This window comes from Anopheles coustani, chromosome 2, assembly GCF_943734705.1.
Source record: "Anopheles coustani chromosome 2, idAnoCousDA_361_x.2, whole genome shotgun sequence".
Taxonomy (NCBI): domain Eukaryota; kingdom Metazoa; phylum Arthropoda; class Insecta; order Diptera; family Culicidae; genus Anopheles; species Anopheles coustani.
The window spans coordinates 64,929,827-64,946,050 of record NC_071289.1 but is presented as its reverse complement, the minus strand read 5'-3'; positions in this window follow the sequence as shown (position 1 = coordinate 64,946,050).

Below are 16,224 nucleotides of genomic sequence, written 5' to 3'. Positions count from 1 at the left end.
CCATATGTTTTTCTTTCCTCTTTAAAACCTCCAACGTACACTCGCCGATGGATATCGCCAATCGAATCGGCATTATTTATTTATTTACATTTTTCATCAACCATCCCGAAACCTCCGCACAGCACGAGCACTCGACGACCCTGCTCCGGGGAAAATAAGTCAATGTCACCTGGCAACCGTGTGTTGTTCCCTAAGGAAAGGGAAGCGGTGTTGGTTTGACGTGATAAACGCAGCATAATTGCATATGTGCACAGACTTCTCATTTGATTCGTCCATTCATGGTCACCTCAAGTATGGTTGGTGCAGCATAGGTCCTCACCGTGTATCGCCACCCATCATATCGACGTGGTGGATCAGAAGTAGATACATTGCGTTCAATGTGATGGGTGATTGTTTTTGTGGGTAATTTATTGAGAAGTGGGGAGTTGGATGGGATTGATGGAACCAGAAGAGCATCAGACCTACTCGCCAAGACCAACGCGAAGTCAGCCACTCGACAAGGCAGCTCGAATCTCGAGCAAACTTGAAAGGTAACGTTTGTTTATGCACCTTTTGCAGCGTAGCGAAAAAATAAAAACAAATAAAATCTTCCAGCTCAAAATAGGGACGAATATTTTCACTTTCATCCCACCCGGTAGCCCTTGTGTGCGGTTTATCTACTCAATTCAAACGTACGAAAGTACGAAAATTATGCGTTTTCCTGCCCAAAGGCATCCTAGCGCCAGCGGACGCCAATCGTTCACATCGCCAAAGGTGCCGATGATCGGTAGCACCGAGGGTCACATAAAATTCCTAACTGAAGCTCTCTACCACTTGTCAATCGCTCCAGCGAGCCTTTGGTACGTGACAGCTAAAGATATTTGCCAGGGCTCGGGAGTCCATTGAATAAGCCTTCAACATTTACGAACAACACCAAACATCGATCCTAAAAATGAACTAAGATTCAAGAAAAGAATTGGTATGAAGGAAATGATCGAGTATCAAAATTATAGTTGACAAACCCTGATCCATTCGATGATAATCCAGCCCCCGTGCTGCACCATACCCCGGATTAGAGATTTTGTGATGCGATTCAGTCTTACTTAGCCTTTCCTGGGTGACGATCGATGGATCGATGGTCCCCTGTCGCCAGCATCGAAACGTCAACAAACCAATCGCGCTCCCTTTTAACCGATCGCGCATCAGTTTGCACGACGTGGAATACCGGCGACGACCGGTAACCAGCAGCTGCAAACCGTACAACATCGCCTACTCGCTTCGTTTACGTTTTCCGTGATAGAGACGACAGGCAGCACACGCAGCACGCAGATTTTCTGGACTTTCGATTTCGATCGGTCCGATTCGATGAGGTCGTGGATACGCCGTGAGCCAAGGGAAGCAGCAAACCGCGCTGCTGATTGGATGCCGGTGATTGGCGAATGGGATCCCTTTCGGTTTTTATTCGGATTCTCCAACTCTTGTGGCGAAGTGAGGCCAAGCTGGGAAGCTGCGACACCGCGCGCCAAAGTCTTGGGAACGCGGCTTCCCGATCGCTTACGATGGATTGGTTGCGGCGCCATTTCGACTAACAAATCATATATGGTAATAATGATTTGAATTGCGTTTTGCGAGCGGCTTCCCCCCTTTTGCCCGGTGGTTCCCTGCGGACATCTCGGGACGGTCGCGGCATGCTGCGATTGTGTGCGCCCGGTTTCCCTCGGTTTGTGGCTGGAGGCAGGGAGAGCCAGATTGGTTAGAAAGTTGCAAACTCTTCCAAGCCAAGGAAGTACCTTCTTCCAAAGCAGACGACTCAACGACTCTGATGGTTTGGTACTGGTCTCCGTGAACGAGAGACGAGCGTTGGTTCCACTCGAGGAAGATTCGGGCCACCCTCCAGGGCTCTGGTATCATATACTCCATCACCTCCTGTGCAATATCTCTGCCCCACGGGACGCCCTAACAGACGATCGTTGGTATCGCATAATAAGAACACATCGGTACACTGTGCACACCCGCACACGGAGGAGTTTCACACACTTAATCACCTACCCTGGCCCTTCGGCGAAGTGGGAAGATAAATTCGCGAAAGCCACAGTTTCGGGATTCTCGGGAGAGCCTCCGGCAGAAACGCCGATAAGTCGACCATTATTTATCGGACGACTTTCCGTGATGATGTTGTTAACCTCTTCAACCCCGAAAAAGATACGTGGTACGATTGACGGTGGTACCGAACAGTCCCAGCTGTTTTCAGTAACTCGCTAACGAAGCTGACGGTCGTATTAAGCAAGGAAGACCGAAACTGACGTACAACTTTATTACAGTAAGCCAAACCGGTAGAGCCTATGTTGAGGAGCGTTTGATTCTTTTAGATTTTGGATGTAAATTCGCTCTACCTCCATCATTGTCTAATACTACCGGAAGTGTTAGGAAAAGGGTACAGATAAATACCCTTTATAGTAAACTATAGCAAATGACTAATTTATGCCATAATTACAATTATTTAAGAAACCAATCTCTCATGTCACCCTCAGCAATTGAAGAAACGAACGATAAAATTGTCAAATAAAAATATAGCGAATTACCTACCTCTACATCAGTTCCGTATCTTTCGAATGCAATATTGCCACCGGCAGAATCTTCGATCACGCTCAAGCCATGGACATTATCTCCACCGGAACCTCCTTCTCCGATTCTAGCCATGGTACTACTCGTGGTACTGGTGACTGTCGTTGTTACGGTGACGGTGGGTACTGCCGAGTCACTTCGCTCTTCCGAAATGGCTTCCCGCGCCAACCGGGTTTCCTCCAGCTCCTGCTTCAACCGGGCCGATGCGAGCGAAGAGTACGGTTCCCGATTGTCCTCCGGCCGGAGCTCCATCAGCTGATCGTCCAGATACCAGCAGGACGTGCTGCTCGGTTGCGACTGTTCGCCACCGTGGGCATGATATACGACCACCTCTTCCTGTCCGGAGGAGCTCGTCGCAGTCGACGTGGCGACACCGGCAATACCAACCTGCCCTCCACCACTCACACCACCGATGAGCACATCCTTGCAGCGCTTCAGATAGCTCTTCATTTTGGATCGACTTTTGCGCACCTCACCACGACTCAGCGACCCGCACGCATCACTCGCGGGCCCTTCGGACACCACCAACACTTCGTCCAGTCCCGTTGCTACGGGGCGAGGTTGATGAGCGCCACCTAGCGACTCGACGTCACTGTCCATTCGCGTTGTGCGGGTCGCTAGGGCCGTCGTGGAGATGGCGGAAATGTTCACCGAAAGGTTTGCGGTCTCGTCGTGTATCTTCCACGCTTGATCGTCGAAGGATTTCGTTCGACGAGTCGCCGGAGATACCTGGAAAGGAAATTAAAGAAATGTTTTAGACTAAATGGGTACGATAAATCATTGCTTGCTGTGATGGATGTTTTAAGCTGCTAGGGCAAGTTCGGCAAAACGAGAGTCCGATGCAAAGCTATTTTCTGCACCACCATTGTTTTGACAGTTAGTTTGAAAAGTGTTTACTAACATTCTTGATTTATGTAGGAGATCTTCACAAGAAACTCTTACACGAAATAGGAATCCGGAAATTCTGGATCACAGCGTTTCAGTTGTGACACACGACCTCGTGGACTGTGTCGTAAAATAGTATCCCAATTAGCCTAACGTGCTCTTTGGTGCGAAGCCATGGGATATGGATCCTGTTGGTCGCCATTATATAACCCCAATCAATTGTGAAGACCTGTTTCACGTACAACCTTCTACCCAACGCCTCAATTACTTCTTCAGTTAGTAAAATATTTACTAAGTTGTCAGTTTCACACAAATATTTCGAGTCAGTCGTGAAAGGTAACTAAAATTCAAACCAACTATCAAAAATATTCTCATTGCATCCAAAATCTAAATTTCCAATTAAGTATTCGTTCATGCAAATTTAGAGTTTTGCACTCTGCCTTCTTAAGTTGTATTCTTTCATAGATGTAGGTGGTATTACAATGAAAATTGTAGTAACTTTTTTAAATGATGCATGTGTTAATGATGATCCCAAACATTAAGTCAGTAATAACGTTCTTCTTTTAGAAAACTAAATAACTACTTCCTTCCATATCCGTCACGACCAATATTATACTCCATGCATGCCGCTGGAATATTGAGTGATTTATGCTAATGAGTCAATTAATACCTTGTCATGATTGCACGCGCAACCACCAACACGACGCATCATGTTCTCACCTCGAAGGCGGAAATAACGTCTGTCCAAAACTTAAGAGTCAAAAACCGCACCAACCAAAGAATGACCTTTTTCGGACGGTGCACGGTGTTCCCCAAAAAAGGGCAAACAAAACGGAACATCGGCGGGTCAAAACGAAGTGCTCATCGAACTGACTACCCGGCGAAGGAACGTGCCACCCGTCACCCTCCGTCAAGGCGCCGACGAAAGTGTTCCTTGCCCGCGGGAGAACCGCACCCACACCACGGTCGGTGCCAAATGTGGAGCACATAATAAATCTTCCCCAAAAACTTCTCCGGCCGAAAAACCCGACGCGCGTCTCGGCGCAAAAGCGTGGCCACGGCGAGAAAGGTTCGAAATCGAAAGTCTTTCGCCCCCGTTTTCCTCTTCTTCCACCGGTCGCCAGTCAGAACCTAAACAGGGTGGACAGTGTGGAAGTCCAAAAATGGACACTCGTCCAGCCGCGAGTTAATTGAATGCGAGCGCGAGAACGGAGGTGCGGCTACCGGCGTACGACACTTGCGGAAGTCCCTGCGTGGCCGTGGCCGGTAGAGGTGACGGGACAAAAAAAAAACGGGTCGTTCAATTCGTCGGAAATAACAAACCCGACCCGCAGCAACTCCCCGGGCGAAGGAACAAACGGCTCGTATATTTTCCGCGCGCTTCGTGATCAATTTCAAAAGTGAAACTAAAGAATTGAAAATCGTGCCCGGCCCGTGCGACGGCTGCACGATGGGGCTCTCTCCCCCAAGGGCAGAAGTGTGGTGACAGAATCGGGAGCAATTATCGCTGTCCGAAGGACCGAACCCACCTAACCGTCATCGCAACGTGGTGTAGTGTTGGCTAAAACAGCTGTTTTACACGTAGCGTAGCGCCTAATCCCGAAGCGGAAATAGAAACTTCCAAGCACGGAACCTACACGATTCAATGGCGAAGACGGCCGGGAGTCCGATGGAACCATTCAGACTCTCACTCAATGGGTGTATTGATTTAATTTAATTTAATTATTATTCAAACAGTAATAAAATAAACAAATCGTTCATTGCATTTCCATCACGATTTGTCGCTTGTGGTCGCGCGCGCACTCGCAAACGGTTCTTCGGGTAAGTGTTTCCCCACCGCTAACACTCCTTCCCTAGCCGATTCAACCCGGGGTGTCCAATTTAGATGATCTTACGCCTCTCGGAAGTCATTGCGAGCACGAGCCGTGCCGCGCGCTAATGGAAAGCCGTGCGCAAAACCGGGAAGAAGTTCGTGAGCCATCCACAATATGGTCGCGCTGTGAAGCATGCCAAGTCGAACTCCCAACCGCAGGGCCGTGTTCTTAAGACGGTCTGCCGTTCTACACCGACGGTGTCGGATGATCGGAACAGCAGTTGACACTAGTTCTTGCTAATTGAGTGTCAGTAAACTCACCTCGCGCTGGTGGAAAGCAGCAAACGATCGATGGAGTGAGGTGGAAAATCGTGTACAGTAAACATATCGCAGGGGAAATCTATTGATGCTTATGAAGGGCGCTAAAGGATGGTAAAATGAAGGTTCCTTCTTCTGCCGAAGAATGGAGACATATTTTAAAGTACCGTTAATTTTGTACGTTGTCAATTCCCCAGCGAAACGTGATAATTTGAAGTGATTTTGTAACAAACCGAGAAAAATGCCGATTTATAAAAATAACAGAACCATTACTTAAGAATTTCAGTGGGCAAAATTTATTATTCAATACATATAACAGCAACTAATGCCCACGAACCAGGAAGGCCTACACGAAACCCTACGAAAACTGGGTGACAAAATATGTTAAACCCTTAAACCAGCTTCTGGGCATGTTTTCCTCCGGGTGGCTCATTTTCCCGTCCACTGGCAGCCGGGGAAGACAGGCCACGTTACGGCGTGTAAATTATGACAAATTCAAATTGTCGCCCGACCGGAGAACGTGAACGATCAGGCCGAGCCACAGCAGGCGTCTCTCCGTGGAGCGAAGCGAACAACCAAGGGAAAAATCATAAATGCGCTGGACACCAGGCGGTGGGACCGTCGTCTTCCCAGTTCACAGCGGCCCGATTACGACACTGGGCGGGAGGAAAAGGGGAAAATTCCTGCACCGAAACATGTGCACCGTACCGTACACCACGTACGTGACCCGTTGGACGACGACGACGACGCACTGGTCGAGGTGTAAGTCTCACCGGCTGCACCACCGGGGGTAATTTGTGCTGATTTTGTTTTACACCCACCCAGAGCAGTGCAGTACGGTGGCGGCATTGATATAGTTTGCTTTTTCTTCATTTGTTTTGCAAATGTAAATTGAGACCCACGGGCCACAGGCGGTCAGCGGAGATGATGCGGAGCTGAACGGCCCCAGGACGAAGAGCGCCAGCGAAGCCCACAAATCAGGCTGAGGCTGTCGGCTTCGCGAAGGATCATTAACCGATACGGAAAACAAATGTTGTAAAACCACGGCATGTCCGTGTCGGGTCGGTCGGGAGCGCCGAAGGTGAATCATGGTTATGACGATTTTATAGCGTTTAGTGTATGAAATATTGCAACGTAAGCCATAAACAACTCCGTAACGGTTCAAAAGGTTTTTACTTTTTATTTAAACTACAAAGAAATCATCAAACAGATGCTCCTGAGAGCATCTAGATCCGAAACAGAGTTGTTTCGAAAAAGAAAATAGTCACAAAAGTAGAAACTACTGTATGTTTAATCCATATGAGCTAGAAAACTTCCAAAACGAAGGAAAACAAAACATTACCGCGATGCTGCTCCTTAAGGCAAAAGATCAAGGCTGTCCAACGGCTAATGAACACTTCACCTAATAGCCACACATTATCGATTTCGCAAGAAGTCACGCTTTGCGCGAGCTGCAGAAGTCAGGAAAAAACCCTTCTGTCAGCCCCTACGGTCAAGTGGAAGTGGAAAAATCGTGACGAAAATCAATTTTCCACGTCGAACGCCACGCGGTCGCGGCGGAAACGGTTGACTGAAGAGGATTTGCTGTTCTCGTTCGAGTGGAATCCATTTTTTAACGGCTCGTACGCGACAATGCGGACACGTTCGACCACTTTGGGAAACTATAAATTGCTCCTTTGAACCGGTTGGTGTATGTGTGTGTGATCACTTTGGAAACTGCACTTCCGAACGAACTTACCATGAGAATACCTCGATGGCACAACACGCTTTACCCATCAGCAAACGATGACACAACGACAACCCCGGCCGGTAGACCAAAGGGACATCCAATCGACCCGTGGCGCAATCGAGCAACCTACACTGCTCGATCGATGGACCTGGAGAGCGAGTTTGTACGGGAATCTATTGATCCCATCGGGTATGGCACATGATCTTCCATGGCAAGATACAAGATTATTTGCGGAGTAGAATCGCACACAGACTACAAGAATAGGATCGGAGAATTAAACCGGTTCTGGTTTTTACTGGATGGAGTAAGAAAATCGATAATCTAGATGCAAAAATCGGTTTCTACAAAATTCTAAATGTTGGCGTTATTTTTACTAGAAATAAATTAATTTCAAGCACAGGTACTTGAAAATTAAATGTGTTTTATTAAAGATAAAAAATATAGCTTTACTTCCTTGAATACCTAAGGCTGGTGTCAGTGCTTTACCGCGTCAGGTTTTGACAAGCGGAAATGTATGGGATTTGACAGCTAGCGTGAAATGCTGCGATCCTGTTATGGAAATTCTAGTTAATTCTTATGTAACACCTCGTAAATAGAATGTTTATGTATGCCCTATTTTGCTTCTTCCCGGAAAAGATAGTGGTTTCGAACTAATCATGTCGTCACCACTTCCACAAGCGGCTTAAGTAATTTGACGCTACGAAAAGGAGATTTACAAATTATTCAATCTGAAGCAATTATCAATCGGTACGACTAACGAGGAGAATCCTTTTCCAGAGCACTGCTCGGCAATATCATCGATCGCGATATGGACCGCCGATTTGCACAGTATCTCGATGCGTACCGATTCGATCCCAAAACGGTTCCCAATGACCAATTTCGTCCGGGGGCCAGCCAAATGTGGCCCGAAGCTCCCGTTTCGGGTTCTTCGAACTCCCAAAAGGAAGTCATTTGTTTGAATAGGAACGCCGTAATCTCGCGCAATAATATGACAGTAATAATAATAAGCGATCGGTGTCTGCTTACGGCACAGGCACACAGGCAAACCCCACGGCCGGATCAGATGCGGCATCGATATACGGGTTCCCCGATCCCGGAAGATTGGAGGCCACCTTTGGCCAGCCCGGGATCGGGGCACACTATTGGGTGAAGCATGGGTAAAATGTAATTTAATTTTCTTTTCGCATACACTGTTCGATTCGCGCAGGGGGGAAGAGAGCAGAGCAGAGGTTCGCGTTTTTGTCTTCCTCCGTAGCGGAGGGGGGAAAAACCATATTGGTCGCAATGGGAGCCGAAAGTGCAGGACAAGACAAAGAGCAACAGAGCCGCAGGTTGCTAACCCCTTAGTAATGATCCGTTCGCTATGGTGTTTTCCGCGCCGTGGCGGCCCCGAGCGCGGATTTATCGTCATAAAAGTCGGACGTAAGACGATCATGATAAAAAGGTAGCGTTTGCGAATTGCGGCGGCGTTTAGCGCTGCCCTCCGCCCGCACCACAAACCGCAACCTCGCCAGCGGGGTGGAAGATTACCGAAGGTGGGGGCTGCGACAGAAGGGCGAAAAGGGCAAACGCGAAGGGACGCAGGGAAATCGTGAAGCACATTAGACGATCGGAAGTATTGCTGACCGTACATATGTTCCTCGTGAAGGTGGGACAACAAACATCCATAGAGATGATCAGAAAGGGCGGGGCGGGAGGGGGTGGAAGATATGTTGCCCAAGGGGGGTTCACGTTGGCAAACTTATGCCATATGCAATGGCGCTCCATTGAATGTTTACGAGAGAGGAAAGAAAGTGAAACCACCAAACCGAATGTGGCTTCCATTCATTCATAACCATACTTTTGCTCAATGTTGCAAACCGCATTCGAACAACTTCCCCATCGGCAATCCGGGAGCTCCTTAGTTGCTCGAATAAGAAAGAAAAATAAAACGGCATGACAAAATTGTTTTCAAACTCCCTTCAAGCCAAAATACTGAAGAGATTGGCCCTCGATGATGATGTCAGCGGTAGCGTGCTCTCTTCCCTTTGAGGAGGTTAAACGAATTCTTCTTCACGATTGGCGCACAGTTGCAAAACGTTAGGGATCCCACCGTCATTATCCGGGAGTCTTCCGGTTTTGACCGAAGAGGTTAAAGAGTCATAAGAGTTTCCTTTTCTTAACCTACCTCCACGAGATTAAGTAGCCAAACGACCCAAAAACCCTCGCTTGGTTTCATTTTCGTTTCGTTTTCATATTCTCTCCCTTCTTTGGAGCAAATTTCGAAAAGATGGCAGCAGGATAAAGAGGGCTTTCGCGAGATAAGATGAGTATCAGCGAATCTTAATAGAAGCGGAGGACCATGGCAAATCCGGTGGGTTTATCTCGCACATGACCTTTGGGTTTTAATTAATTTTCGGTACTTCCGCTAAGGGTAATGTTTTAATAGATTAAAAGCTCAAGAAGCTAATAATCAACCTGGATTTTGGAGTCTTGAATACTTGAAGTATTCAAAAAAAGCCTGAAGAAATATACACAATTTGACATGCGACGTTTCTACACTTTCTTCCAGGAACACAGAAGGAAACAAAGAGCACAACATAGTCATAATGGTGTTTCGTCGCTTCGTAACAAAATTTGCTCCCAGCAAATAGTCCACTCCTTCCGTATCTACGTAGATCCATCTGCACCCGGCCCTCCAGCGGTCCTATCAACGTGCGCAAAAAGAAAGACAGCCTTCCCATATCTCCACGAAATCGTGCCCAAACTGTTAACGTTGCTTCCGTCCCCAAGGAGGGTCGGAGAAATGATTCAAAGCCCTTTCTTCATCCCCACAGCAGACGACAATTGGCATCCAAAATCGGCATCCCGGCAGCGGCGCGACGAAACTCACTCACGAAAATTTCATAAACTTTTATATGCGACGAGGAACCCGAACCCGGGTGTATGTGGCTCGTGACAGCTGGCCAGCTTTTTTATGTCGTACAAGCCGCAAAACTAGTCATACAACGTACAAATAGGGCCGAATGGAAAACCGATCACCATTAAGCCGCCAATAAGCACTCGAATTAACATACGTTAATGGGTAATTTCCTTTGCGCCGTGTCGTCGCCTTCGTCTCTTCAGACTCACGGGTGTAGAAAAGGGTCGTGGCTCTTTTGCTGGCTTGCTTTATCGCGAAGAAGCGCTTCTGGCTGATCGTACCTGGTATCAGAAGAAGCGATGCCTCACAGTCGGACCACCGACGATGATTTGGAGAGGAGCAGCTTGTTACTACAGACTATTGGAATTCTGGAATGGTTTTGAAGTTACATAAGACTTGATACCGGTAGTCCAGCCAGACAGAAAACAAAGTGAACGGTAGGTACCTTATGTCTTCGATTAGATCATATGGCTGAACATTCTTGATCGATACAGTCTGCTCCATTGTACCATTGTTCAAAGAAAGAACTCTCGAGGCAACATGTTTTATTCATACAACTTCGGTACTTTTGAGTATTTTAAGTATCAAAATAAATCAAAAGCTGGTTTTTAATAGAACATTCAACATTGCAAAAGTGAATCCCAAATTCCCAAGCCAACACTTGAGCGGACAGTTGCATTAATTTTAATCTACCATCGGACTCCAGTTGTAGCCGGACCTATCTCCGGACTGCCATAAATCAAAACTTCATCCCTTGGTGCGGGTCAGCGACCAGGTTGATATGCGTTTGAATTAAAACCATATTTTCTCTCTCGCCCGGCTTGTCGAATGATTTATTCTAGCGACCCAAAACGCATCCTGCTGTGAAGCGCCGCCAGGTACTCCGAGCTGCTTCCGCCCTTTAAAGAACGGTTCCGCACGTTCTGCAACCGTCGACACAGTGATATACTGAACGGTTTTCACCATTCCGGTGCATTCACCCCGTTCTGGGAGGGCATGTCTGGTGTCACCGGTCGCCTTGGACAAGCATCTCCCCGCCCCGTGTGACGTTCTGCATGTAGGCACCGGTGCAGAGTTCTGCACAGTCAGCGTCGGTAGAGGGATTGTAATGGGATTACTGGAACTGGAGCAGTGCACGTGGCTTGAGCCGAGTACGAGTGCGACCGGGTGAAAACTCCCCTCCCCAAATGTACACTGGTCCTTATTCCCTCGGTCAACCCGGTGCATGTTAAGGTAGGTCCGGTCGAGTGTAGCAGAATGTGCTACGCCGAAACTCCGTGGGACGTTGGCAAGATTAAAATTTACTCCCCTTGATCCAGACAGGTTGACTCCAGGGGTGCATTGGTTTTTTGCTTCCTGCGCCCTGTTGGCCGCCGCATCCCATGTACCAGCACTCACACAGGGGCAGTGCAATATTGCACCGGCTCCGGTGAATTCGCATTCCAACGGCAACACGACCACGATGAGCGGAGCGATTGCAATCGCCGACAGACAGTTAAATTACTTTTAGTTTCCACCGAGAACGGTCGCGCCTGTTTGGGCCCACGCCGTGAATGGGCAGGAGTTGTCCCTGGATTTTATGCACCAGAAACGAGGATGAAAATGTACCCTAGTCATCTAACGTGAAAGTGCCGAATGGGAAGGAAATGGCCTTTAATTTCCCACTGGCCAGAATGTGTTCTGACGGGCCTCGGAAGAGCCATATGAACTCAACCGGATGCGGTGGGTTGAAAACTCATTCGAACACCGTGAATTGGCGGAAATTTAGAGCAGCTTGAAACTGTCTCATAAAATGTCGTTCTTTTTCTATCTTTCGAGCTTAATGTATTTCCTTTTAACCGAAGAAAGGTTTCCAAGCATTTGCAAGCACCGTTGACATCATTTCTATGAATTCCCATCACGTTTTTGTAACCTCCTACTTTATTGTTTTCCATAGAATAGATGGAAAACCCCCATAGAAACATGCAATCGCAATTATAAGCTAATTCAAACAATCAACTCGATGTCAAGGACTTTCTATTCTCTAACCGGATTAGCATACGGTGCTGAAAGGCACGATTGTGGTAAAGTTATGCGTCATTCTAGTATAGTTTGTGCTCTTATGCATGAACCAGTAAGTCCAGCAAAGAACTAAATGAAAACACTCCAACAAAGTACTCTCACCCTTGCACCTAAGATTGGCAAATATATTATTTAAAGGTACAATATTGTTCATGATTTTTAATCAAGACCTTTACAAAAAGAGCTCCTCGATAGTCAGGTACGAAAAAGAAAAACTCAATCCCACATCCATGTCAGGAATAAAAGTTGCGAAACAAACGAGGGCCCAATTTAATTCAATATTCAACAATCTTTTCCGACCTTCTTTTGCATTTCGTTTTAAAGTCATGGCCAAGTCGCGCTCGGCTTCAGTATGTGGTAGTGCCAGGATGAGCAAGTGCTGAAAAATCATTCCGGGTAGTGCGTGAGAAGAACCCATTTACCATTCCTTGGGGTGCCTATCACTGCAGTAATCTTTTTTTACTTAAAGCAATGCTACGGGGACAGCTTTAAGTTCAACTCGCACGACAATGTATAATGTATTATGAAACTGTTTAATATACTTGAAAAATAATTTAATTAACTGCACATACAAATAAGGAGAGTTTAATAGAACCCTATAAAACAATCAAACCATGAAACAATTCAAACCTTAAATATCGCGAACCACACAGTTTTCACACTAACACCCTTAAAAATCAGCCCACAGCGATCTTGTGCGTAGAATGTCTACCACTTGTACCAATACCACAAGGGAAACGATAAGCACCAACTTATTTTCACTTCCCTGGCTCACTAATTTGTTGTGGAAAACTTATTTCAGATATATTTTACCGACAAACACACTGCAACAAACGAGATGATAGCATTTCTGCCACAATTTCATCATAAATTCAACGATCTAACACCACAGAACCAGCACCTGCACATCTCGAATATCGATAGGAAAACACACTGGCTCACGACGCCTTGCTGGAATATACTGGAGCACTAGGAGAAGCCTCGGGTTTCGTCACAGATTGCCTTCCAAACCCACAGAGGTTTACGAAGAAGTTTTGCAAAAAGCCGTGCCCTATTTGTTTTGTTTCCCTTGCGACGAGGACGTCAGCAACCGCAACCATCTAAGGATTCATTAAAGGGAAAACTCCTTCACCAACTCGCTCGACCAACCGAACGTCCGAGGCAACCGGGTTTTCCTGCGTCACACAAAAAAAGGGCAATAAATAATAAAACAAAAACTATGCCACAAACCGTAAGGCCACGTCTTAAGGTGTGCCGTCTTTTTCCGCTCAAATGAAACTTAAAGAAAGAGGTATTAAAATGTCCCCCTTTGTAAGGAGGAGGGGATTCGCACACGTTAAGGGTACTGAATTAAGGTCACGTTTCCAAACAGGATCTTTTCCACACGTGCAACGATTTTCTTCTCCAATCGCTGGAGAACTTTTCCTCGTCGAAACAAATCTGTCTAACCACTAACTGCGACGCACTTTTCACTCGCAGCCAAACCCAACGGTGGTGCCCTCGATTGGTGTGTGTTATTTTCCTTCCCGAGGTGCTTCAAACTGCCATCCTACGCAGAGGCCTTTTTCAGCTTTTGGAGGGAGGCCCCCCCAAAGCCAACGATGCTCCACGGAAATGTGTTGGAAAATGGGAATTTGGAGCGGATTGTGTGGGTTCTGTTGTTTTTATTTCCACATTTGTTCCGATTACGATTTAGAGGTCGATCCTTGTGTCACTCTCACCGACTGTGAACGGTTCTCGCTTCTCTCCGCCGAGTGACACTTGTTTGACACACAACGCAAACGGGGGAGGTTTTGAAATTCTTCCCGTTGTTCCACCAGCAGCCCCCTCGGGAGCGATCGCCCTTCGGTGGAGGTGCGGCGCGGACTGACCGGTGGCCACGGTGGTGTTTGTTAGGTAACTGAATAAAAAGGACGAGAGAAAAAAAACCCGGCAACTTTGCTTCTCCTGAGTTTCACCACCGTGAGGCGAAACCGAACGTGGGTGACAGTTGGAAAAGCTTCTAGTGCGAAGCTTTTCCGCAGAGGGCGCATGCGTCGAAATCGCCGACGATGGTGTAACGTTACCAAACAACCATTTACGTATGGATTTTAGTTTTTAATTAAATCTCCACCTGAGTGTCCGTTTGCTTTCCCCGCGTTTCCTTGGATCCTTTCAGTAAAACGCGTGCCTAAACGATTTCCATTTAATACCGTAGGATCAGCTACCGGAGAATGACTTTCCACCCTCCCTCTCTTCGATCATCGAAAGCAGCTTTTGGGGTGAAGGAAGAAACCCCAAAAGTAGGAAATTCAAACGACCGCTGAATGGCAAATATATTCAGCATATATTTACGAAAAAAAAGTCCTAAGAATATCGTCCCCGCCAGCCCCAAAAAAACAAACCATTAACCGTCATGGTAACGCCTGCCGTTTGGCGTAAGGATGTTCGCAGTCTATATTTGCTCAATACACCGTGTCACACCGTTATAACGCGGAAAGGCTCAATAATGAGACCGGCTGGTGCCAGGATGACTGTCGCGAAAGCAAATTGCTGTCTCGTTATGTTTTTACCGGGTTTTTTCCGACTCCTATGTCTGTGAGAAAAGTTTGCCACCGAAACGTTTGGGAGGTAATTTATTATTTTATAACGGTACCGAGTGGAAATGGTTTGCTAGAAAATAAATTGCCATTTTCTACGCAATAAACGCGTGATCGTTTGGATTTTATTCCGCTTGGATACGCCATGGTAACCGTAAATCTAACATGCAATTGCAAATTTACGTGCATCTTCGAATCCTTTCGTACGGGCATCTTTTTCGTTCGCTTTTAACAAGTAGGTTATTCATCGAATGTCAACGCCTGACAGAAGCGGAGCGTGGCAAAACATCAAAAGGTTGCACGACCAAGGGCTCACTTGAAATGCACTCGGCGATTCCAGCGCAACGGAATGATGGCGGAATAAAAGCGAAAATCCAATGTCAACATCAGCTGACTGTCCACTTCCGAGGCCGAGGACCGGTGCCGTACATGACCTGGCAGTGACATGAATTATTGTTTTCGTCCGCGGTTGGAGAAAAAAAATCGAAACTTTACTCATGCAACTGCCAGGACGCGGGATCTTCCACCGTTTACTTTATTTTGCTTGACTCTCAGAAAGCATAAACGGCAGTGACACAGTGGCACGAGCCCCGAGGGCTGGTCGAACGATTTTCCCCAGTTCTGGCCACCGAACCGAGCGTCACTTCAAAGATATACCTCGTGCACGCATTTGGAAGCGCATATAAATGCAGCCAGCGGATAAAACGGTTGACAACGGTTTTACAAAAAGGGTCCCGCGGCCAGCGGTTTCTAATTCTGACAATTGACTGACACGTTGCGGTGACGTTTATGATCGGCAGGACCGATGCGGTTTCGCTATGATTTTATGGAGAACGTGCCCTTTTCAACTGCTTCCCAAACCCGAGAAGGACGCGGTCTATTTCTTGCCACTTATTTCTTTTGTTTCGAATGATTTAGAATCCATAAACTTTTGCACTACGCTAGAATCTTCCAAATGTTCTAAAAGTAAGAATCGTTCGGAGCTTTCCCACGCTCCCACAATGCCTCGTGTTTATAGATTTTTTCACTTTCAATTCTACTCTCACGATTCTATTCCCTTTCGACCGGCAATCGGGTATGAAAGGCAAAAGCAGAAACGGGTTTGCGAAAAACTTCATTTTCAACGCTGACAGCAGCAAACTTGTTTATGGCACAAAAATGATAACGAGCCGAGGGTCGAACGAGCGCCCGGGGTCGATCGTCCCCTCCGACGGTGAGGGAACCCCATTTTCCGGTGCATTATGCAGCCACCCAATGTGCCACCCACCCGGGGGTTTTCGCCGGATATCAAACCGAACCCTTCGGGCACGATCTTTCCATCCCGGAATGGGAA